Source organism: Bombyx mori, chromosome 14, assembly GCF_030269925.1.
Source record: "Bombyx mori chromosome 14, ASM3026992v2".
Lineage (NCBI taxonomy): Eukaryota > Metazoa > Arthropoda > Insecta > Lepidoptera > Bombycidae > Bombyx > Bombyx mori.
The window spans coordinates 12299517-12324847 of NC_085120.1; the positions used below are offsets into that span (position 1 = coordinate 12299517).

Here is a 25331-nt window from a genome sequence, read left to right on the forward strand (position 1 = left end):
ATTAAAATAGTGGGGATGAAGCGGCGACACTGGTTCTAATACAAAATTAGAGCAAAGGCCTTTCCAACCTTATTTATCTATTCCGTGCTAACAACCCACATGAGGTAAAATTGACCACTGTCCGTTATAAAACGGCTGAGCCCGTTAACTATCCTTGGGGCATCAAGGTACTATAGCCCTAGTTACAAGTTAATTCTAGAAACCTATTGTCCATCGAAACTATAGCATTGCATCCCGCCAGAAAGGTGTTATGAGCTTCTTCAGACACATCATGCGGTCTCCCAGACATGAATTAGAGAAGCTCATAATTTTGGGTCGCACAGAAGGTAAACGCGCCGTGGGCAGAACACCAGCCATATGGTCAGATCTGGTAAAAGAAGCACTTGCAGGTAGTCTGTACCATGCGGTCCATGCCAACCATGATCGAACACTGTGGAGAAAAGTCACATGTGGTCGCGATCCTCAGCAGTGAGGGGACGATGAAGAAGATCGGGAGAAGCGCTGTAATTAATGCAATTTTTCATTATAGCAAAATAATCTCTGTCGCGATGGAATTATTTGCTTATAACACGCCTCCGGTTATATACGTTACAAAACACAGCGTGGCCTAAAATCCCTACACTGATCTCTGACTGTTTACTATGTGTGGTACTAGCGACTGCTTACTGTCATAAATTTTGGGTACTAGTCAAGAATTAAATATCCCTTTTTTTTATTGCTTAGGTGGGTGGACGAGCTCACAGCCCACCTGGACTTAAGTGGTTACTGGAGCCCATAGACATTTACAACGTAAATGCGCCATCCACCTTGAGATATAAGTTGTAAGGTCTCAGTATAGTTACAACGGCTGCCCCACCCTTCAAGCCGAAACGCATTACTGCTTGCAGAAATAGGCGCGGTGGTAGTACCTAGCTGTGCGGACTCACATAAGGTCCTACCACCAGTAATTACGCAAATTATAATTTTCCGGGCTTGATTTTTATTACGAGATGTTATTCCTTCATCGAGGAAAGGCACAGTAAAAGCGCTTTTCTGCCGCTAAGGACCCTCTGAAGCCACGTTTGAATATCGACGTATTGTTATGTGTTTAACCTTTTTAAGACTGACAAAAAGATATATATTGACTCACTCCGAAGCTCCTTGATGCGCTATCGAATTTTCACACTCGCGAGAGTTTTATATGGACATGGATTACCAATAATCATGAGGTTTTCTCTCAACAAAAACATGGTACTGGTGCAGTACCATGTTTTTGTTTTTATTGTACCCTTTGTTTTTATCGTCCTCTTTTCACACACGTATTTTTACTTGGAGGGCCAAGACATGGCATAGATAATGAATTGAAGAAGGAACAAGAAAAATAAAGTCCTAACAAGTATCATAGCGCTCTGGAAAACACCAACGCGCGGACCTCATTTCTAAATCGGAAGTTGCAGATTTTAAAAACGAAAAATCTTCTATTTTACACCTCTGAAAAAAACTGCACGCTACTCAAACATTGCTAAATCATTTCTAAAATTTATTAATAGTATTGTGTGTGTAATTAGCGAGTAATTTATGCGTAAAATTCGCGGCCAACGGTTATCGAACGTCGATACTCCATAATAATGATTGAGTGTGAAAATAATGCGGCGAATTTAAATTGATGCCTTGCCGATATGGTACGATGTGAGAGAAATTTACTAGGTACACAGTATATTTAAAATTTTTAACATCTCTCATCACCAGCGTACAATTGTTTAAAAAATCAAAATATACGTTTAAACTAACTGACGGCCCCTTCCGTGTTGGGGCACATGTAGGTACACCCCACTACACCTTTAGATATGATGCTGAAATATAAATTGTCTTACATCCCGGCTTTTCGTTCAAATCGGAAGCCTGATTTGTTTCTTTTGGAACGAAGTTCCGTCCGAGTCCGTTTCCGAGTACCCTAACCGGGAAAAAACGTCCGTAACGTAAGATTTTTATTAGTAATGCACACAGTGTACGACTTAACTTTGTAATAACGTACAAAATATAACATATTTTTTTATCATTCATTGACCACGATCTCAGAGCGTTCGTTTGCGCAATACACTAACTCTTATGCAAACAACCGTGAATGAAGTGTACCACAATAAGTTCGCACGTTACCGAATGATCATGGGTTGTTGCGAAACCTCCAGTTTTATTTTCTTTATACCTCGAATAGAACTTATCATTAATATTTTTATAATTTCGTTCCTATCCGGTGTCCCTCGACACCACACATCTTTCTTTTTTTTTTTGCTTAGGTGGGTGGATGAGCTCACAGCCCACCTGGTGTTAAGTGGTTACTGGAGCTCATAGACATCTATAACGTAAATGCGCCACCCACCTTGAGATATAAGTTCTAAGGTCTCAGTATAGTTCCAACGGTTGCCCCACCCCTCAAACCGAACGCATTACTGCTTCACGGCAGAAATAGGCACGGTCGTACCTACCCGTGCGGACTCACAAGAGGTCCTACCACCAGCGTCGCTATAGAAATAAAAAAGATACCACCGATAAATGTGATTTATTTTATTTATTGTTCGCGTTAAATTTACAACAGACTTTACTTTCTTTCCCATGAATATAACAACGAACGCGACAATGATTTCCCTAAATATGAAAATTAAAATATCCGTCGTTTCCTAAATGTGTTGGCACAATGCGATTTCCTGTAACAATGACGCACAATAAATATCCTGAAATCGTATGAAAACAGTTATAGCACGCTGTAACATTGCAAATGACGGCAATAGACGCATCGGTACAATTAGCTACGAATATTGTAATGGTTTTGTATAATGTTAACATCACTTCCTTGCATTTTATTTTTGTTTGCTTTCATAGAGCTTGGAGACCACAGAGCTTTTTTTTTTGGTACAATTTTTCTTTGTTAGGAAAGGCAAGGGGATCTAAGCCCATACAGCCTAGACCATAGAGCTTAGAGATAAATATTGTCTAATTTTATTTCTAGCACTAATTTATTTGCTTGACCGGTATCTGTCGAAGAATCGGAATCTTTCAACGTTGTTTTCACTAACTTCAAGCGTCAAATTAACTTTAAATATGGCACACGTGTCAAGAATGAATGACATTTAAATATCTTTTTTTAAGGGATTTTATGACCTGGTAACTAAGACCTTCAAGTCATGTCTTATTTTTATTTATATTCTTATTTTTATGAAGAAATGATAATATGGAGCGAAATGAAATGAAGATGATTAATTTGAGACATTAATCAACTGGGATGAAATTAAATGTAATGAGATGAGATGAGATGAGATGAGATGAGATGAGATGAAATATAATCTTAGTAAAATGGTGGTCATTTACTGAGATTAATTCAGTGGACTTTTTGGAGGATCCCGAGAAGTTACGTCCAGCGGCTTTGTTTAATTTTCCCACATTTGTGCACTTTCCCAGATTCCGATATTAAACAGTTAATAAACCCCCGTTATAACACATTTAAACATGAAGAAACGCTAAATAGACAAAATAAAACAAATCACACAACTTTACTCCTTGCGTTCCCGCCAAAAAGTCCATTTTATTCCAGGTTTAGGTATTATCCAGGTTATTTTAATTTTTAATTCACGTTATTGTTCCATAGTATTTTTTATTCATATTTTTCACTACTACTATCTCGTTTTTTATATAAGCACTATTTAAAATCTTGTGATAATGATATCGTAAAGTGATAGGCTATTTAGTTTAACCGACATTTTAGCAACTTTACAGCCATTTAAAGTTTAAAATTTGTTTACAGACGTTTACAAACACATTCTAGTCAATAAAAACGACTTAAAATAGTAATACGTTTCACTGGTGGACATTCGTTTTGACTGGTGGTAGGACCTCTTGTGAGTCCGCGCGGGTAGGTACCACCACCCTACCTGTTTCTGCCGTGAAGCCGTAATGCGTTTGGGCTTGAAGGGCGGGGCAGCCGTTGTAACTACACTGAGACCTTAGAACTTATATCTCAAGGTGGGTGGCGCATTTACGTTATAGATGTCTATGAGCTCCAGTAACCACTTAACACCAGGTGGGCTGTGAGCTCGTCCACCCAGCTCAGCAATTAAAAAAAATAAAAATAAAAAACCACTGCGACCGACCTAAAAATCGTCTATAAACATTGCAGCTTTCCCTTCAAAAACGTTTACAAACGCATTCAAGTCAATAAAAACGAGTTAAAATCGTAATAATAATACGTTTCATTAATCATAAAGTACATCATCGCGCGAGCCTCGTACTACGAACTCATTTATCGAACCGAATACAAATAGAATCGCTAATGTACGGCGGCGTATCAGCAGACGTTCGCTTTTATTACAAGACCGTACTCGGGGATCCAGAATGCCTAGTGCGAGTTTCTTAACGTTGTCGATAGCGTACGAGTTAGCCCAATTTTGTATGCAGTTGGAACAGCGCCCCTAGCGGCAAACGTACGCAAACGATCCCATTCCATACATATATGAGCTAACGTTTACGCTATCGAGAACGTTAAAAAACTCGCACTAAGCTCACTGAATGTAAAGATTACGATCGAGACAGTGAGTAGATTCTTTACTTTGCCCATGACATCAAAATTTATCTAGTTTTTCTTTACTAATCTGATTTTTTATTGCCTTTGCAATTAAGCGGGCCTATGGCCCACCCGATGGTAGATACTCAACGCCGTTCATACATGTTAGCAATGCCAAGTCATTGTCTACTACGGAGGAGCAAACCTTGTTCGAAAAAGGCCATGTCATCGCCAGTTAATGTAAAGGTAGTTAATACTGTAACTGTTAGTTTGTAAGGCGACTGAAATAAATAAATAAATAGCGCTCGGGGAACACCGTGGAGCTCATTCCAGAGCCGGATGGTTCACGTCATCAAGCCTAAGCTACCTGTTAATTATTTTTCCAGAAGTCGACGAAGCGTGGCCACGTGCTTTCCTTTTTTACTAATAATTTCAGTTCGTTCCAAAAAAAAAAAAAAAAACTGAAAATAACCACGAGATACTCATTGCCTCGCCGGCCGGCCACCAAACCGTTGGTCAGTTCAGATAACTGCGCTCACTGGACTCTCTGTTGCGACCGCCCTGAGAGAAGCCGAAAACCGAAGGAAGTGGAAGCTGATGACAAAGAGCCAGGAAGGGTTTTCAGGGACACGACCTTCAGCAATGAAGTATGCGACTAAGAAGAACTCGTTGTCCAGTTTGAGAGCTAAAATTGAAGTCTCAATTCATTAGTACTCATGCTGTCCTACCCCTCTAACTAGAACCAATGATTGCTTCGTCACTTAAACAGACAAGGTAGCTTTATCCTCCCGTGCGCACTGCAACATACCGGCTCTACTTGTAACATAAAGCAACAGACTACGTGTTAAGGAATCTGGTTGGGAAATATCGTTTCAAATATCGTTCGTTCCAATTCCTGATGGATAATTTGGATGGTGTAGCAATAACATACTTAAGGTGTTCAGAGCTACCACACACTTTCTTATTAACAGGTGGACATATTATTTTCATCAAGATTACTACAAGAATTCAGATATAGAACTAGGTTTTAGCCCTGAGATGTGAAACCGGAAATTTATACAAAACAAATGCAAGTTTAGAATCCGGATTGTAAATTATATTTAACAAGGTTTGACTATGAGTATCACCAAGGTCATTAGCTTCTGGGCCAATAAGATGGCCACTTTTTTTTGTCCTACCTAAGCTGATAGCCTTGAGTGGCTAGTTCAGCGTAACCTTGACTATTAGGTGAGGTCACGGTGCTCAAACCGGAGTGATGTACTGACCCTAGCAAGAGCAGTGCTTCGCAGAATCTACCACCGGATCGGAAACGCGACCCACTTAGAAGAGCCGTCGAGAAACTCAGTGGGCTATGTCTATGAGTTAATTCGCTCGCCGAGCCCTTCGTCGCGAGCGACGGGTTCGACGAGGACGGTGACCGGAACGGCCACTAAAAGTCGCTCTGACCTACTGAACTATGTTGGATTTATTTCGACTCCCCTGCTTCGGCGTGGATACGTCCCTGCCCACAATATTGGATTATTCATTCGTCAATTCGAGATGTTTATTTCAATCCGCAGCTCTGATAAACTGCGTATTGCCGACGATAAGATTCGCGTTGGTGGCAGAATGAAAAAGACTATCAAAAAGATCAAAAGCACTAGTGAAACACGCGAGTGTGCTTTAACGGTTAAAGCGCTCGTAGACATCCGTGGCTGATTGTGAGTATAGAGAAAACAGACGTTTGGGATTATTTGTGGGGTCATTGGTTTTTTTCAAAGGTAATATCACTTTTGAACTCATTCAACGGATTCACTCTGGTAATTCGGGGAGAATATTGGATTGCCATATCCTAGGACACATCCGACAAAGATAGAACAGCTACAAAAAATATTTGAATACTGTAAAGAGTTGATTGACCTTAGCTGTAATACATTGTACTAGTGAAAAAGTTTTAGTCGATTCATCTTTCGTTAGTCACCTGACTCGATACTTTGTGTCATTTTAATGTGTCTTTTCTTCTTGCCTTTAGCCCACATTATACGGGGTCAGCGCAATATGTTCTCTTGTTCCATTCAGGCCTATCATATATCATCTCTGGACTCACACCCTTCTCTCGCGAATTCTCTTTCGCACAGTTTATCTAAGTCTTCTTAGCAAGCCCTTTTCTCATATTACCTTTCATTTCATGCGTCGTCATAATGTGTGCAGTAAAAAAGCATTAAGAAAAGACAATTACAATAACTCTCGCGATTGCTCTCTTGCAAAATTATAAATTTTATAGTCGAATTTCGGACACAACTTATACCTGTATTAATTAATCTCTGTCATACGATTCAACTAATTTTAGTCTGCGAATTTGGCACAAGCATCTCATTCATAGTAACACAGATTTTTTTTGTATTACAATAGGATTGAGGCCGTATCTTTTTTGTTTTTTTTTTTGTAAGCGTATATCGTGCTCTCGTCTTATCTGGAATTAAATTTAGTCTGCACCAGTAAATAATTACATACACAGGCCGAATGGCTCACTCAATAGGTGATGTGATTTTGGTTTTTGCAGCACATACCTATGAACATAACTCATTAGACCACTACTCCAAACGCGATTTCCAACTTAACCAATACACTAAGAGTGACTTTAGCTTCAATTCTACTGGCTATCTTAACCTTCAAGCCTGAACACACTACTGCTACGCGATAGAAATAACCAGTCGGCGGTACCTACTCGTGCGTAAAGCCTTACCTGTAAAACGACACTAGTGACTTATTTGAGGGATAAGAGTAATTCATATGTCTCTCCCGCTGTGAAACTATTTCAAATAATCCTTTCAACCCTTGGTATATGTAAGAAACCAAGAAAAGCTTACGTTCAAATAACATATATTTTGGAAGAATCGTGAAGCATTTAATTGCACCACTAAGTTAATAAGACTAATCCCAAGGAACAGAATGTATATTCCTCCCGGTGATGGTCACGGGACGACCTGAGGGGATTGAGGCTGCGCCGCACGCTACCGTCACTCTAGCGCGCTGGCACCAGAAGGACGGGACGACGAGTCGGCGGCTGCGGACTGCGATGCGGTCCGCATTGTTGTCGTCGCTGTCGTCGCCGAACCTACTGTGGAAGAGCAACACGGTCGGCGGTGTATCGCGTTCCGACCCGGCAGGCTAGTTCTGGTCCAGCGGGGTATCCCGGAACACCAGCGGCATCGCCCGGGCGGCCTAGCAGGGCCGCCTTACCGTGGAGATCGGTGTCGTTGCTCGTCGACTATCGCCTCGACGACCCGTCGGTCGGGCGTCCTCGGGGTGGCGCCGCGTGTCTGGTTGTAGTGTTGACCGCGGGAACCCCCCTACTCTGACCGGGCTCTAACCCCGGACGGAGAACGGACGTCGGGTGTAAGAGTGCAGGGGAGACGTTTAGTGCGGTAGGGTCTTAAAATTCCTTGGTCTCGCGGTCTGCTCTCAACACCTGCAGATCGTCAAGTCCCACATACACCGCGCACCCCCTAGGCCCGGGGACCTCGTAGGAGGTTCGGCCCCAGCACACAAAAAAAGGAACAGAATGTATATGAGGACGCGACTGGCACTTTGTTGTTTTTCAAAATTATGATATCTTCAATAACGTAGAATTGGGATCGTGGCACATAAATATAAAATTATTCCACTGTTGCACTTTTACTTTTCTTTTCCAAAATCTTCTTTATTATAATATAATAATTAAAAATTAATTTACACGTTTTTACGCCTTGCTTATTTAACCGTCTTCGCCATCTTCCTTTTTTCTGTCAATGTGTCTGCCGTTCTGTTTCCCTTCCCGTTTTCTCTCACACACATCTTAACACTTCGTTCTACTCTGTTCTTACGTTCCGTTCTTACCCATCCTACATTATTATAATTGCCTTTCATAGTGAAAGTAATTAAAACTTACTATTCCAAACTATTACTTTTATTGAATTTCAAGTGTACGACAATAACAAAAGAGAGCTCCGCCTCACTCGGCTGCTCAAGCCGGATTTGTGCTTTTTAACAGTTAACCAACAATTTCGACATTAAGGAAACAGTTAATTGATAACTTACACTAAACTAACTAATAGGCGACTGAGTTTGTCGCCGGATCATCTCAGTGGGTCGCGTTTCCGATCCGGTGGTAGATTCTGTGAAGCACGGCTTTTGCTATGGTTCGTGTTAGGATCGTGGTCAGGTTTAAGCCCAGCGAGTTAAGGCTACGCTGAAATGGTCTCTCAAGATTAGGTAGGCTTAGGTAAGAAAAAAAAAGAACTAATTTTAGTTAAGTTTACTTAACTAAAATTAGTTCTTTTTTTATCGGCGTAACACACTACTATTTATAGTTTATACTTAATTATAACTTAATTATAAGTTTATAGTTAATTACGCCGATATACAGATATTCTGTAGCGCAGTTAATACTTCGCGCACTGTGATTGATCTATCTGTTTTAATTACTGACGAACGGCGAATCGATGAAGGTCTCGTAGCCACAATATTCTCGAAATGGGTTTACGATCGGCAATAAACTGTTGCGCGAACGACGTGGATCAGAATGGCAGCGCACAGCGGAATCTTTCTTGTTTGACAAAGAAAAACGGATAAGTTAATCACAGCGTCATCTTTAATTTTGCCGCAAGTATTGCTTTCCGACTTTGGAAGTCGAAAGTTGAATTTCTGGCTAATCGCCGCCATTGTAATTTAGGGTTGCCAAAAAAAACCCTTGTCGCCAAATTGGGAAATTTCATCTATTTTATGAATGCAATTAAGATTCGAATTAGTGTTACAGTGGCCGCCGATATTTACGTTGAGGTTCATCTATCTATCTAAATATGAAGCATTATAGGTCTAGTCTAGTGGTGTGGCTGTGTTTTGCTTATAGAAATCAGACAAAAGCCTGAAACGCGCTAACATTTATTTGAAGACATACTTACATACATACATATAGACATACAGCTGGACATTATATAAAAATAAAGAAAAACTAAAAATATGGAATATATTTTTGGCACCTATATAAAATCTCAATCCTAGTGGTTTTTTTTTACAAAATTATATAGGGAACGTAAAATCAAGAAATGATTATGTTAAAGAAACACCAATAGAATATAAATAGAGGAATCCATATTCATATGGCACGTTGCAATTAATATATTATTATCCATTGCAACGTGCCATATGGGGTTACCTTTTCTCTTTATTTTGCTACTGAAGATATAGTCTATGGGGGGTTTCAGATAGGGCGTACTTCAATTGATAGTCTGTTAGTTAAGTCGATGCCACAGGAGGGCCCTGAAACTGTGATACTTTAAGACAAATATTTTTTGTGTAGAAACTAGCGGCATCTTGTAGCGGATGCCCCTAAACTTATATGTTATTAAAGTTAAGGCATTCAATTATTGTATAACTAAACACAGAAAATAAAAAATTAATAAGTCATACAAGTCTTTATTTGTTATAGACAAATTAATTAAATTTTATCAATTTGTGATTTCTGAAAATTTACAAAATCCTTCATTAAAAATAAAATAGAGGATAGGTAATATGTTACTGCCATCTACAGGAGCACGAGAAACTAATCGAAGCGCAGCCATCTAGTGGCCGACGCCCGTAAATATTTTTGTTGAGTGCTTGAGTTGCTTATCTATAACTAATTTATGTGTGTTATCTATGGCCACAGACCAAAACGTTATGAAACCTATTGAGAGGATTCCTTTAAAACCGCTTGCTGGTTTGTTAGATACAAAATATAACGTAACATATGATATCCAAGTATGATGAGAAACGGCGATGAAATGATCGATAAAATGAACCTTACTTTCAATAACTCGCAGTCAATCTACAGCCGAGCCCTTGTTTAGTAAAATACTCTCCGAGCTTAACATGATGATCTCATTGTTTGGTTCGGCACCGCTAATGCACTGCGCACTGATTGATGATCGATTGCTTGACTCGTATCGCACCGATGCTATTTGTTGTAAAAACAAAAGCAGCCCGATTTAGTAGATCGGCTATTTACGAAAAGCGTGAATCGTGTAATTACTTAAATAAAGAAATCTACAATCAGAATTCCTAACGTTTTTGTTTCCAAACTACTGTTTTCTCCTCCGGAGACAATAAAGAGACTGTTAAAAGGACAGCCAGATCCCGAATGCCGAATTTTCTGCCGAACGTTGACTGGTGGTGTACTGTAAAAAGCTGAGACTTAGAACTCATGTCTCAAGATGGATGGAGACTTTTCGTGGTTGATGTTGTGGTAGATGTAACCACTCACTATCCTAAAAGAGTTTCATGATTAAGCTACCACGATTTTCTACATAATACGAGTAACTATTGTCGCAGAGAGTCCGGTCATCGTTCTCGTCGAAACCGTTTCTTGCGACGCAGGACTCATCAAGTAAAATAACCCACAGACACAGCCCACTGAGTTTCTCACCGGATTTTCTCAGTGGGTCGCGTTTCCGATCCGGTGGTAGATTCTCAAACCGTAACACATTACTGCTTCACGATAGAAATAGGCAGGGTGATGGTAGCAAGCCGTGGGGACTCACAAGACGTCCTACCACGAGTAATTACACAAATTATAAATTTGCAGGTTTTGATTTTGTTACACGTTAATTTAGACTAGATGATGACTAGGTTTTTTTTTTGATAACGCCATCTTGTTGTATCTTTAAAGCGGTTAGTTGCCCTCAATTAAGAAAAATAGTATTATTATTCGCCAATAGATGTCGGGAAGAGTTGATTATTGAAACATTTTCTGAAAATAAATCGTAGCGTATATCGATTTATCGCCCCCGAAATCCCCTAGTATACTAAATTTTATGAAAATCGTTGGAGCCGTTTCCGAGATTCAAATTATATATATGACGGCGTTAACGATATTTATGTTATATAGCACGTGCAATAGGAGTGACTCACACAAGCCAGGTGCGCCGGCCGTGTCGTTCCACTCGTAAACAACAGCTGCAACAGAAGTGACTCATAAGCCAGCTGCGCCGGCTAGTATAAAAAGGCGGAACGTGCCTTGAAATGAACATTCGTTGGACTGCGCTTGCCTGGTGCACTTACTATTATTATTACTTATCCTTGTTACGTTGTGTGATTCAGTGACTGTTGTACGTACTGGTTAAAGTTGGACAAGTGTTAAAGTGAATTATTAAGATAACATATTGTTGATTAAATCAGGAATCAAAAAGTGACACCGTTTTACTTGGTGTTCAACAAGATAATGTCTACCCGCAAGCCTACATCAGAAGTGAGATCAGGACTCTAGTCTCACTGGCGTGACGTGTTTGAACATGTTCGAAGTACAGCAAAAAAAAACATGATGCAGATCAGAATACTAGTAGTGGTACGCCACAAGAGCGTGAATGCAGCATACGTAAGTCGTGTAATAACGTCTCTGTTACCTCGATGGAAGATCTGAGCCACGAAGAAATCGTCACATCTTACGTTCTGGCTCATGTTGCCCAGTTTGACTGTCGACTTCATCACATGGCATTTACTAACGGAAATACAACACGTAACAAGATATTGCAAGAAATTAAGACAAGTGCAAATCTCAAGTGAAACTTCGATCGCAATAATGGATCTGTCATGACGAGTGGGTAGTTCCGACACGAACCGTTTTTAAGCCAATGACTACTGCTAGAGTTACATGGCACTAGTACAGTAAACCAGGACATGAGTCTGTGAATTGTCGCTGAAATTTTAGAATCTACTCGATTCAATACCAATAACACTACACGTTCGATGACTTCGGGCTCCAGCAAGCAAGCAAACAAGAAAGCAAGCAAGTTTCCGTGGGGAAGAAAAATTGACACATCTGAAGTCGTCGTGACCTGTAAGATAAGACGTCCGGTGCGTTCGTGTCTGGCGATGCGGCGGTGTTCGGGTTCCGCTGGCGGATGCAGGTTTTTCCGGTGAAGTGCGTGCTTGTGCGTGCTTGACAAGTGTTCGCGGTTGGCTTCCTCAGTGTGGGAGTAACATCGTGTAAGAGAGGTGGAACCCGTAAAATTGTAGTTTGCGTGGTGGCTGGTAAGATTTGTTGCGGTAAGAAGTTTGCATGGTGGTAAAATGTCTTGTGAGTCTGCACAGGTAGCCGGAGGTGAGACTGCCGCGGTCGCGGCCCACCCAGTCCGCGAGAACCGGGCAGATCGCCTCGACGGTACGGAGGTCGGCCGACGGGTCCGCCAAACGACGAGACCACGCCTCCAGCACGGAGTGCCGATATTGGAGCCCCCGCGCTCCGGCTGCACTTGCGCTAGGGCGTGCCGCCTCGTAGGAGACTGTGAGGTATCATTGAATAACTCTGACTGCGATCGCGCGCTGCCGCCGTCGCAGCGCGGCGACGTTCTCGTGGGTAAGGACGTGGCACCAGACTGATGCTCCGTATAGTGCCATCGACCGCACGGGTACCATCACCCTGCCTATTTCTGCCGTGAAGCAGTGGTGTATTTCGGTTTGAAGGGTGGGGCAGCGGTTGTAACTATACTGAGACCTTAGAACTTCTATCTCAAGGTGTGCGGTGATGCGAGTGATGTAGCTTCTGGGTGTTCCATGCGCTACAAGAAGAAAAACTACACAGCTCCAGGTGCTGTGGCAGGTGCAACCAGAGACGTCAACGTGTGTTCCAGAGCTTCAGTGTGTTACAGATAAGTGGTTTTGGCTTCCCCTTTATGTTCCATTCAGGGTCAGAATGTAGTCTTATAAAACAAAGTCATAGTAATTTATTCAATGGTAAGCGGTTTCATGAACAAGTCGCTCTTTGATCTGAAAGTAACTTAGACCAATCATGATGGCAAGAGCACTTAGGGGATATTCAACTCGCCCTTAATAGTGCACGTTGTTGAGTAACAGGGTTTACTCCAATAGAATAGACGTTTGCCGTTCAGGGTAGTTCACTTGAAATATCTTAAAGTTTCAACAGAGTGATAATCCCTCTAGATTAGATCTTGATTTAGCACGGTCGAAGACCGGCGAAAACATAAAGGGCACAAACAGAAGCTTGGTTTAGTCGAGGCAAAGCTAAAGTCAAACTCTTTTCCGCTGGGGATTTTGTTTTCGTAAGTTGACCGAAAATGTAAAGGTCCCTTCAACATTACTGCAGTTTTGGAAAACGATAGGTATAAATTGAGACATGTAAATAGTTCTAATAGAGTGTACAAATTTCCCCATGAAAACTTACGTGAAATACCTCGAGGCCCGTCAGGCCTACTAGAAATTTCTGAAAATTAGTGACGATAACGTGACGGCGTACACAGATGGGTTAATTAATCTTGTTCATGAAACTGATCTTAATGATGACGACTCTATCACTGACAATAGAAGCGACATTTTTGTCCGCAAATAGCAATACAGCAAACATAGTCTGTGGGTAGTGATACAATGTCTGTTAGCTCAGGCACCTCAGGTGCAGGTGTTGGTAATGTTGAAAACGATGGTCGGTCTCGCACTATTTCTGAAGAAATTCCGTATAAATGTTCTGGTTTAAGAAATGTTTTAACGCTATCGTACACGCAGATTAAAAAAAAAAAAGAAAGAGAATTGTATGTGGCTAGAGAGATGTTAATCCGGACTAGCAAAAAAAAAAAGAGAAAAAAAAAAGAAAGTGTGAAGTCATTGAAGGGTCTGTCCGGTCCAATGGCTTGGCTATAGGGATTTTCATCCAGATTAGCCACAACAATTAGCTACAGGGATTGCGATTCGGTCTAGCATTATCCGGTCCAGTTCGAAAAACTGAAGGGATAACAATTCCGGTCTAAGTTAAAAGGGACATACTTACATACCTGAAGAGTTTTAAATGAACTGGCCCAGGTATGTAAGCAGTCTGAAGGTTATTTATAGCCAGTATAGGATTTTCTGAAGAATTATGCGAACCGAACCGTACTAGATTGTTAATATCATAGACCGCGTTTTAAGTTGCATCCGTTAATGTCAGGATGAACGAACACGTTTGTTGTTCACAGACATACCATAAGAATGCGCGCACGAGGACGAGCGCACGTCAGTATGGCCGTGACGGCGTTAACGATATTTATGTTATATAGCACGTGCAATAGGAGTGACTCACACAAGCCAGGTGCGCCGGCCGTGTCGTTCCACTCGTAAACAACAGCTGCAACAGAAGTGACTCATAAGCCAGCTGCGCCGGCTAGTATAAAAAGGCGGAACGTGCCTTGAAATGAACATTCGTTGGACTGCGCTTGCCTGGTGCACTTACTATATCCTTGTTACGTTGTGTGATTCAGTGACTGTTGTACGTACTGGTTAAAGTTGGACAAGTGTTAAAGTGAATTATTAAGATAACATATTGTTGATTAAATCAGGAATCAAAAAGTGACACCGTTTTACTTGGTGTTCAACAAGATAATGTCTACCCGCAAGCCTACATATATATACAAGAATTGCTCGTTTAAAGGTATAAGATAAGATAAGATTATCTCGAAAACAAAATTTTGTAGATACAGTCTTATTTGATTGAGCGGATCACACGCGGACGATTACTGACGTTAATTGATAGGCATTGATTGAATTATTCGATTGAACTAATCGATCTTAGTTCAGACTGAGGCATTCCGCGAGCGAACGTCTAAAACGAGAATAACAAAGAAATGCGCAAATGTATCGAAAACATAAATCCGCGAAGGCATTCGACAAATACGATATTTCAAACGTCAATATTCATTTATTTGCTGCTCCTCCGTTTCTGTAACTGTTCAAATAAATATACAACGGAGCTTTTATTGGTTTTTATTGATTTCGCTCTGAAGTGAGGTATCTTTTTTTTTTGCCTAGATGTGTGGACGAGCTCACAGCCCACCCGGTGTTAAGTGGTTACTGGAACCCATAGACATCTACAACGTAAATGCGCCACACACCTTGAGATAGAAGTTCTAAGGTCTCACTATAGTTACAACGGCTGCCCCACCCTTCAAATCGAAACGCATTACTGCTTCACGGCAGAAATAGGCGGGGCGGTGGTACCTACCCGTGCGGACTCACAAGGTAGAAAGTAAGAATTCTGTATTTCAGCATTGTATGTGTGAATTTTAAATGATTTTTGTTTTTGTCGATGATTAGACGGACGAAGAAGATCATAGGCTACATAGTAAGAAATTGTTTCGAAAAATCAGAGACAACACAACATAAGTACTTCCACATTTGGTTGAAAACATAATTGTATTTTAATTTCAATTGTAGGCAGCGGCTTGACTCTGTCCCTGGCATTGCTGACGTTCATGGGCGACGGTAACCACTTACCATCAGGTGGTCTGTATGCTCGTCTGCCTACAAAGGTAATAAAAAAATATTGTAAAAAATATTAAAATACATGATATATAGCGACAAAAAAGCCGTAATGATGATGCCTGGGCGAGTTAACAAAATACCACACTGTAACTACTGTTTATAAATGAACGAAAATAGGAAAATTTATATATCGATTAATTAATCGATCGTTTTGATAACTCTACGAGATCGAATCAGAAATGAGATCTGTAGAAGAACCAACGTTGCTGGGGCAGAAGGATCCTCGAGTGGCGACCACGTACTGGCAAGCGCAGTGTGGGACGACCACCAGATGGACTAATGACTTGATGAAAATTGCTGGATGCGTTAGATGCAGGTGGAAACGGACCGGCCGCACTAGACATCAGTTGGAGAGGCCTACGTTAAATAGTGGACAGGCTGATATGATTGATTACTCGTTGTTTTATCCTTTTTATCATAGCAGTTCCTAAACACTTATTCGATATATGTTTACTAAGAAAAAGCAGTACCGACTTAATCACATCGATATGACCGCACGGACATTCCGCGGGAATCCCAACCCAATGCAAATCTTAATAAAAATTTCAACAATATCGTTTCAAGATTATCAAGTCGCATGTTAGGACCCCATAGACACAGCCCCCTGAGTTTTTCGCCGGATCTTCTCAGTGGGTCGCATTTCCGATCCGGTGGTGGATTTTGCGAAATACTGCTCTTGCTTTTTTTTTTATATTGCCCTTGTAGGCAGACGTGCATACGGCCCACCTGATGGTGAGTGGTTACCGTCGCCCATGGACTTCAGCAATGCCAGGGGCAGAGCCAAGCCGCTGCCTACCGCTTAACACTCTCCACAAGCCTCGTTTGAAGAAGGACATGTCATAGCGCTCGGAAAACACCGTGGAGGGGAGCTCATTCCATAGCCGGATGGTACGTGGCAAAAAAGACCTCTGGAAACGCACTGTGGATGACCGCAGTGGCTCCAGGTAGTATGGATGAACTCTACTCCGGTGGCGAGCGGTGCGATGGTAAAAACGAGATGCCGGTATCATCTCGAACAATTCCTCAGAGCACTCCTAGGGCTAGTGTTAGAAAATTCACTCAGGTTGACCCCGCGAGCTCACTTACACGTCAAGGAGAAGCTGAAATAGCATCTCAAGGCTATCAGCATTGGAAGGAAAAAAATATGTTAGGACGAACTCACATTCCACCCCGTACGAGCCGATGCATCCAAATCCATGACAACCTAGAAGGCTACGTCGAAATTTCAACCCCATTGAAATGGGTCACGGCTTCTTACAAATAAGTAGGGTAGTTATAGATTAAATTGGCAGAGAATAATTAAAAAATTCCCACAGATCACTGAGTGAATCATTGACAGAAATTATTTCCTTTTTTTTTATTGCTTAGATGGGTGGACGAGCTCACAGCCCACCTGGTTTAAGTGGTTACTGGAGCCCATAGACATCTACAACGTCAATGCGCCACCCACCTTGAGATATAAGTTCTAAGATCTCAAGTATAGTTACAACGGCTGCCCCACCCTTCAAAGCGAAACGCATTACTGCTTCACGGCAGAAATAGGCAGAATGGTGGTACCTACCCGCGCGGACTCACAAGAGGTCCTACCACGAGTAATTACGCAAATTATAATTTTGCGGGCTCGATTTTTATTACACGATGTTATTCCTTCACCGTGGAAGGTCTCAAGTATAGTTAATGGAAATTGGAAATGGAAGTATAGATAATGGAAATTTTAACCCCATTGAAACGGGTCACAGCTTCTTACAAATAAGTAGGGTAGTTCTAGATTAAATTGCCAGAGAATAATTAAAAAATTCGCACAGAGCACTGAATGAATCATTGACACAAATGATTTAGTTTTTATTCCCAATAATCTAATCCTGTTTGAATACCCAAACGTTCATGGATCGAATTGCTAGCGTTTGTACCGTTCGTGAATCTTTGAACAGGCACGAAGCCAAATGCACTGCTAATTGAAAATCGTACGAACGTTGTACCATAAACTATTAATAGCAGTTTTAAAACTATTATTATTTGTGTTTTTGTTGTCGCATTCTAGTCGGTGGGCGGGAAGAAACCGTGAAGGGATTTTAGACAATACGTTACTTAGGGCGTGACTTTGGATTCCTCGTTTACTTCATTGGTTTTTCTTCGGAGATCGCTTGAGCTCCGCTTACCTTGAACTCTGAGACTGCGCCCAGTAATCCAAGATACAAAGCTTCTAATTAATTTGGCACTATAGATCTGCATCTATAATTGGCTCTATATGCTATCTTTAGGGCTATCTGTTGCTTCTTAATAATTTCTTCACCCCTTTTTACCATAGCAGCGTACACTGCTGTTACTTAAGAAGACGTTGATTGCCATGAGGTCACCGGTGCCCTACGCGGCGCACTGAAGTAATTATGTCGATTTCTGTTACTAAGCTCTTACATTGCCTAACTTTGCCTTTGTTTGTTAATGTATATTTTAGTATTCTAGGTCCTTTTTTTATTGCTTAGATGGGTGGACGAGCTCACGGCCCAGCTGGTGTTAAGTGGTTACCGGAGCCCATAAATATCTACAACGTAAATGCCGCTACCCACCTTGAGGTAAGAGTTCTAAGGTCTCAGTATAGTTACCACAGTTGCCCCACCCTTCAAACCGAAACGCATTACTGCTTCACGGCAGAAATAAGCAGGGCGGTGGTACCCACCCGTGCGGACTCACAAGAGGTCCTACCACCAGTATGAAATCTCTTATAAATAGATTCATTATCAGTATCTTCGGATTCGTCTTTCCTAGTCTACTAGATAGTCCAGCGCCTTAGTAAGAATATCGAAGAAATACTTCAGTGCGCCACGTAAGGCACCGGTGACCTATAAGGCAGTCAACGTGTTAAGAATACCGCGTTTATATTACGGCAAAATATTGGAATTGAGATTCGAAAGCTTATTTTGATTCTAATCGTGAATGTACAAATCGACTAGAACAGCTTTTCCCAAAGTGGGCGATAACGCCCCTCGTGAACGCTGCAAACCTAAAGGAGGACGATAAGAGACCCAGAAAAAAATGAGGACGTTGTGTAGAAGCTTGGGAGGAGATTTGTAATTTCTATATACCGACTGAGCTCTGGCTATAGTGGTTTTTAAGTAGGTGAAAAAATGGGAGCTCTAAAAAATAATTTATTCTCAAAGAGGGCAGTAGGAAAAATAAGTTTGGGTGCCTGTGGATTAGAATATTATGTTAGTTTACAAGGAATTGTGTTCGGGTTGCATTCTCTAAGTCTTAGTGTCACATTTCATATTACAGATAGGTACTTGTCGCTTTCAACTGTGACCACGAAAACTCGAAATTGAAATCATATTGAAATCATATTCTGTCTGTAAATAAATTCACAATACAATATATATTTTTTTTTTCAATTAATATTAAGTTTTTAAATTTTAACTATGAAATGAATGGTTTTTTTCTAATAGTCTATGTTTAAATGAAAAATCTCGCGGCATTGTCTCCCAATGAAATAACACTTAATCAAATTTTGTAATCTAGTTATTTTTTGGTCTAATTTACTGCACTTTCAAAACCTTGTTGTTTAAGTAAGGTTATGTTAATCAGAATTTTATAATTTCTCATTTTATTATTTTTCCATTGTTATCTTTTTTTTCCAAGACGTTGTCAACTATATAGCACTGTAGTTTGTACTTATACGTATAATTGATGACATTCACGCACATTCTCCAAAGTTTGCCGATGTTCTAATTTCATCACTTTTTTTGGAAAAACTAATTAAATAAGTAATTAAGGTGAAAATACACGTGAATCGAAAGTACAACAGCTAGACTTTATTTCACGACAGCAAATTCATGGTAGCTAACTTTCAAGATCAAAATACAAAAATTAGTTTTGCTTGCGAGTTTTCAAATTAAATCACCAGTGATTTTTTTAATACTCTTTAATACTAAATTACATCAACGTAATCTGCATTACAGTAAAAAATTAATAAGAGAATAAATACGACTCTAGCTTTTAAGATTTTTTTTTCAAAACAGAAAATGCATTGTACAACAATAGTACAGTAGTTGCAGTAGGTAGCGGCTTGGCTGTCTCCCTAGCTTTGCTGATGCCCATGAGCGACGGTGACAACTATAACCGGCCGAATACTTGTTTGTTTACACGGAAACTATTTCTAAATAATAAATATCGACCAGACCTAGCAGTAGAGATGACAGAAGAAAATAGAAAAACCGGTTAAAACTAATAACATTCTGCATCTCACAATCGATCCTCGATCGCGTCCCGAATCGACATCCACGTATCAGCTAAGCCCTGGGCTCGATCCCGGATATAAATAGAAGCCCACGACAGACTTCTACGAAGCAACACTTGAAGTGTACACGCGAAACTAAAATAGCTACGCATCGCGACCCTGTGGATGCATCGATGTCATTTCACCGACGCTAATAGATGTCGTACGCGGTTCAAACAAATAAACCGGCATAATCCCAATTTCCCGACTATAATCATGCGTTTCAATGCGGTTAAATTTTAAAATATTGGTTTCTTTAATGATTATTATCAACTAGCGGCTCGCCCTCGATTCGCTTCGGAAACTGTAATTTCTTATTGATTTCTCCACTATTTAATGGATGTTATTATACATATAAACCTTCCTCTTCAATCACTCTATCTACTAAAAAAACCGCATCAAAATCCGTTGTGTAGTTTTAAAGATTTCAGCATTCATACGGACAGACATAGATATAGGGACAGAGAAAGCGACTTTGTTTTATACCTACAATGTAATGATTAAAATGACCGTTTTCATTTTTTCATTTATGTCAAACGAAAAAGTTGTCAAACTCATTATAAAAATGTATACAAATGTAATAGTTAAAAGATTATTTAAAAGTTATTGCTAAGTCATAATCAGGAAGATAGCTTGAAAACAATTTCAAAATTCCATCTAATCCGAATAAACAGACAAGATATTGATATTTCGATAAAACTCATACGATCCTTCGACTGAGATTCGGCTAGATGTATTCGCTCGCTCCGATTTGAGTAGTCAACATATGACATACATAATCTATACTAATATATAAATCTGCAGTGGTTTTTAAGGAATTTTCCGTTATAACTACTGAACCTTGCACCCGATTGACTTGAAACTTGGTATCCATGTAGAAAATACATGTACTTAATGGATAGGCTAATATTTGATCCCTATATATAGATTATATAGATTATACCGTCAGTAATCATCGCGAGTACGTTATGCATTTAAAATAGCCCACAATACTGTATAGTTAGCTGGCAGCTTACACGTCAACCCCGTCACGGTTCGCGGTTAGCGACTTTACGATATAGAGACCGCAGTCCGCTCCCGGAGTGAGTTTACTGCCTGTTTAATATCTACCGAACATATTCTTGTACTACCGTCCTGCGTAGTGTTTGTATTTTTTATTTATTGGTTAGATGTGTAGACGAGCTCACGGCCCAACTGGTGTTAAGTGGTTACCGGAGCCCATAGGTATTTACAACGTAAGTGCCGCCACCCACCTCGAGACATGGGTTTTATGTAAGGTCTCAGTTTTTACAATACAACGGCAGCCCCACCCTTCAAACCGAAACGCATTACCTACTGCTTCACGGCAGAAATAGGCAGGACGCTGGTACCTACCCGTGCGGACTCATAAGACGTCCTACATTCTACAACCAGTAATTATGCACATTATAATTTTGCATATATTATAATTTATTTTTTATTTTTCATTATAATTTTACACAGTGCGTTTCCAGAGGTCTTTTTTGCCACGTACCATCTGACTATGGAATGAGCTCCCCTCCACGGTGTTTCCCGATCGCTATGACATGTCCTTCTTCAAAAGAGGCTTGTGGAGAGTATTAAGCGGTAGACAATGGCTTGGCTCTGCCTCTGGCATTGCTGAAGTCCATGGGCGTCGGTAACCACTCACCATCAGGTGGGGCGTATGCTCGTCTGCCTACAAGGGCAATAAAAAGAAGTAATAACAAACAAGATGGACCTCTCCATCGTGCACAGCTATCAGTAGTCTTAGTTGGAAATTTATGGATTTTATCCTACCCTTCCAAGTGGAACTCTATGGCAACAGTAATAAACAGAACGACGGTAGTTTCTTTATCACTTAACGTAAATGCTGCCACCTGCTTTGAAATATGAGTTCTACTTTTCAGTTTTATAGTACTATGGCTGCCCCATAAATGCATGTTGCTAACACTGGCCCTGGCAAGAGCAGTGTTTCGCAGAATCTACCACCGGATCGGAAACGCGACCCTCTGAGAAAATCCAGCGAGAAACTCAGTGAGCTGTCTATGGCGGAGTTTGCATAAACACTGGTAAAAACCCGTGCGGACTCACGAGACGGCCTAGAATCAGTAAATACTCAAATTACAATTTTTGCAGTTTTGATTTTTACTACACCGCGGAAGTCGCTCGCAAACATGCGTCAAGTATTAGAAATATTAGTACTTGGCAGCGGGATTCGAACACTAAGACAGTCGCATCACTCGATACGAATGCACCGGGCGTCTTAACCTTTAGGCCGCGACGCCTTCGAATACCAAGCCGCGCAGACTCGCAATGATTTCTCACCGCCAGAAATTATGCGAAAGATTCAGGTTTCACCGCTGCGCAAACCAGTAAGTAGTATCAAATGCGTGCGGGAGCTGACTATAACATAGCCATGACAATGGTGAGCGCACCACAACTCGACAGCTTACCGTCGCACATTCAAACAACCTCTGTTTTGTAAACATGCCTACACACGGGAACAGCCGATCAATTACAAAATGCACAATACACTTTTGTCATTTAAGTTAAATCTTCTTAACCGACTGCGTATCTATCAATGTTTTTTTTTATTTATTGCTTAGTTGGATGGACGAGCTCACAGCCCACCTGATGTTAAGTAGTTACTGGAGCCCATAAACATCTACAACGTAAATGCGCCACCCACCTTGAGATATAAGTTCTAAGGTCTACTGAGACCTTAGAGTTACAACGGCTACCCCACCCTTCGAACCGAAACGCATTACTGCTTCACGGCGGAAATAGGCGGGGTGGTGGTACCTACCCGTGCGGACTCCCAAGAGGTCCTACTACCTTTTTGTGACTACCCATCTGACTTGTAGACTAAAATATGCATAAACGTCTAAGGTATTTAAAATATATCAACGTGGGAACGAATAGCTAAACTATTCAAATGTCAATGTTAAAACCGTTACGAATTGATTTATTGCGAGTAAAAGTAATCAATCGTGAAACTCGAGCTAAGTCTACAGCTAAGTTTTAATGACATTTCAAAATATTAAGGGCGAGCCTTAATCTATTACTAATATATAAATCTACAGTGGTTTTTACGGATGTTCCGTTATAAGTACTGAACCGTGCATCCGATTGACTTGAAACTTGGTATCCGTGTAGAAAATACATGTATTTAAGGGATAGGCTAATATTTATATGAGTATTGGACTCCAGGCTCCGTACACCAGTTGCTGGGGCGTTAATGATGAGAAGCTTTGTGGGGGTGAGAAATAATAATGTTAATTTTAAATGCCCAGCGAAGCGGGCGGTTTTAGTATAAATATGGCCGTCCGATGGCGGACAAACAGACACGTCTTACGGATCCATCCAATCCACTAAGTCTTACTCTGTTAGACTCCTGCATCTCTAACCAATAAATGCCCAGACAAAGAGCAAACAAGCCTGTTCATCACACAATGTTTGCACGATGTGGGAATCGAACCCACGACCGTCGGTGCAACAGTCAGGCGCGCTAATTACTGCACCACCGAGTCAGTCTATTATCTAGTATTATTTAAACGAATCTAATATTAAATTAAAGCTATAATACTGTTTGTCAGCCATGCATTGCTGTTATTGCTCTCCAGAACCTAACGCAACACATAATGTAAAGTTTCTTGTACCGTGTACATAATGGTTTGTACAAATTTAAAATATCATTTACTGGTGGTAGGACCTCTTTAATGCTGATAGGACCACCACCCTGCCTATTCCTGCCGTGAAGCAGTAATGCGTTTCGGCTTAAAGAGTGGGGCAGCCGTTGTAACTATACTGAGACCTTAGAACTCATATCTCAAGGCGGGTGGCGGTATTTACGTTGTAGATGTCTATGGGCTCCGGTAACCACTTAACACCAGATGGGCCATGACCTAAGCAATAAAAAAATAAAAAAAATATATCAATAAATCTTCTCTTAATAAAAATACCAGATACATACATTAAATTTTATACTGGACCACAAAGAATGACGGTAGCTTGACAGAATAATTATCGAACAAAAAACACCTAATAAATTATATGGAAAGGGAGAACTCGGCACGTGCCGGAAGGGCGCCGGACCGGCACGCCGTACAATACACGTCCGTACTAAATCCGACGATTCGGAATTTTAAATTCTAGAAAGGCCCGCGCTCCAGTCTCCTTTATTTTTAGATTTTAATCAATGACAGATGACGTTCGAGCGAGCCAGACTATATCTCTGCCTCGTTAATGGCCACAATAACGTCTAATTTCGCTATTTTGTTGATATTTATTGGCGCAAGCTGCATTGATCCCGAAAACTGGGTAAGTATTACGCGACGGCCATTTTGAATATGAATTAATGATTCGGTTTTTTTTTTTTTTTTCTCGAACGCGATTATTGTTTCGTTTCTCGTATGACTGATATTTTTTATTACGATTTTACTGTTAGAATGAAATGTATTTGTTGATGAATTAAGAACAATTTATATTATGTATCTAGATACCTACGCTATCATATAATCTACATCTATATATCTAGAGATATCTAAGCAATAAAAAAGCATACGTTTATAATAATTTAATCCATTAATTATAATCTTCCCCTTTTTCTTTGTTTGGGTGTAATAATTTCTAATTGTAATTAATTTAAAAGGTAAATAATTAATAAATTTAAAAACACCGATGACAGTCTTAAAGACATACAATCGCTGGATTGTATTCCTTTCGAGACTGTCTCATACGAAGTTTGTCATTCAGATCTTTGTCGTAAATAAGCAGACGCAGCGATACCAAAACATTAATGCCACTAATCATCTTGAGACACTAGTTTAAAATAACTATTACCCTCAAACGAGAACACATAATTCGTTGCAGAAATAGACAGGTGCTGAATTATTATGCTTAAATAAATATTTTGATTCTTGCCCAGAATGGAATGGTCTCAAAAGGCTACAAGTGTATACCGATTAAGCCACAGATAAGCGTTAAAAAAAAGTCCACAGATAATCCACCGTGCGGCCCTGGGCTGTGACTTAGCTTTGATCTTACAGCCTCACGGACTCGTCGAAGCCTAATTTTTTCTGCAGCAACTATCAATAATGTATTTAAATATTTCTCAATACATAAACTGACAAATGTAGTTCTTATTTTAATATTAGAGCTTGTTAAGGTTTAGTGTATTCTTCAATTTTCCAAGTGGCTTTCGGAATTATAGCATTCCCTAAAACG

At 40.4% G+C, this 25331-nt stretch overlaps 1 protein-coding gene across 1 annotated transcript in view; it reads right to left on the reverse strand.

Moving 5' to 3' along the window:
• The window catches only part of LOC101743771 (rho GTPase-activating protein 6), a 149305-nt gene that overhangs the window by 122841 nt on the left and 1133 nt on the right, over positions 1–25331 (reverse strand). The window lies entirely within an intron of this gene.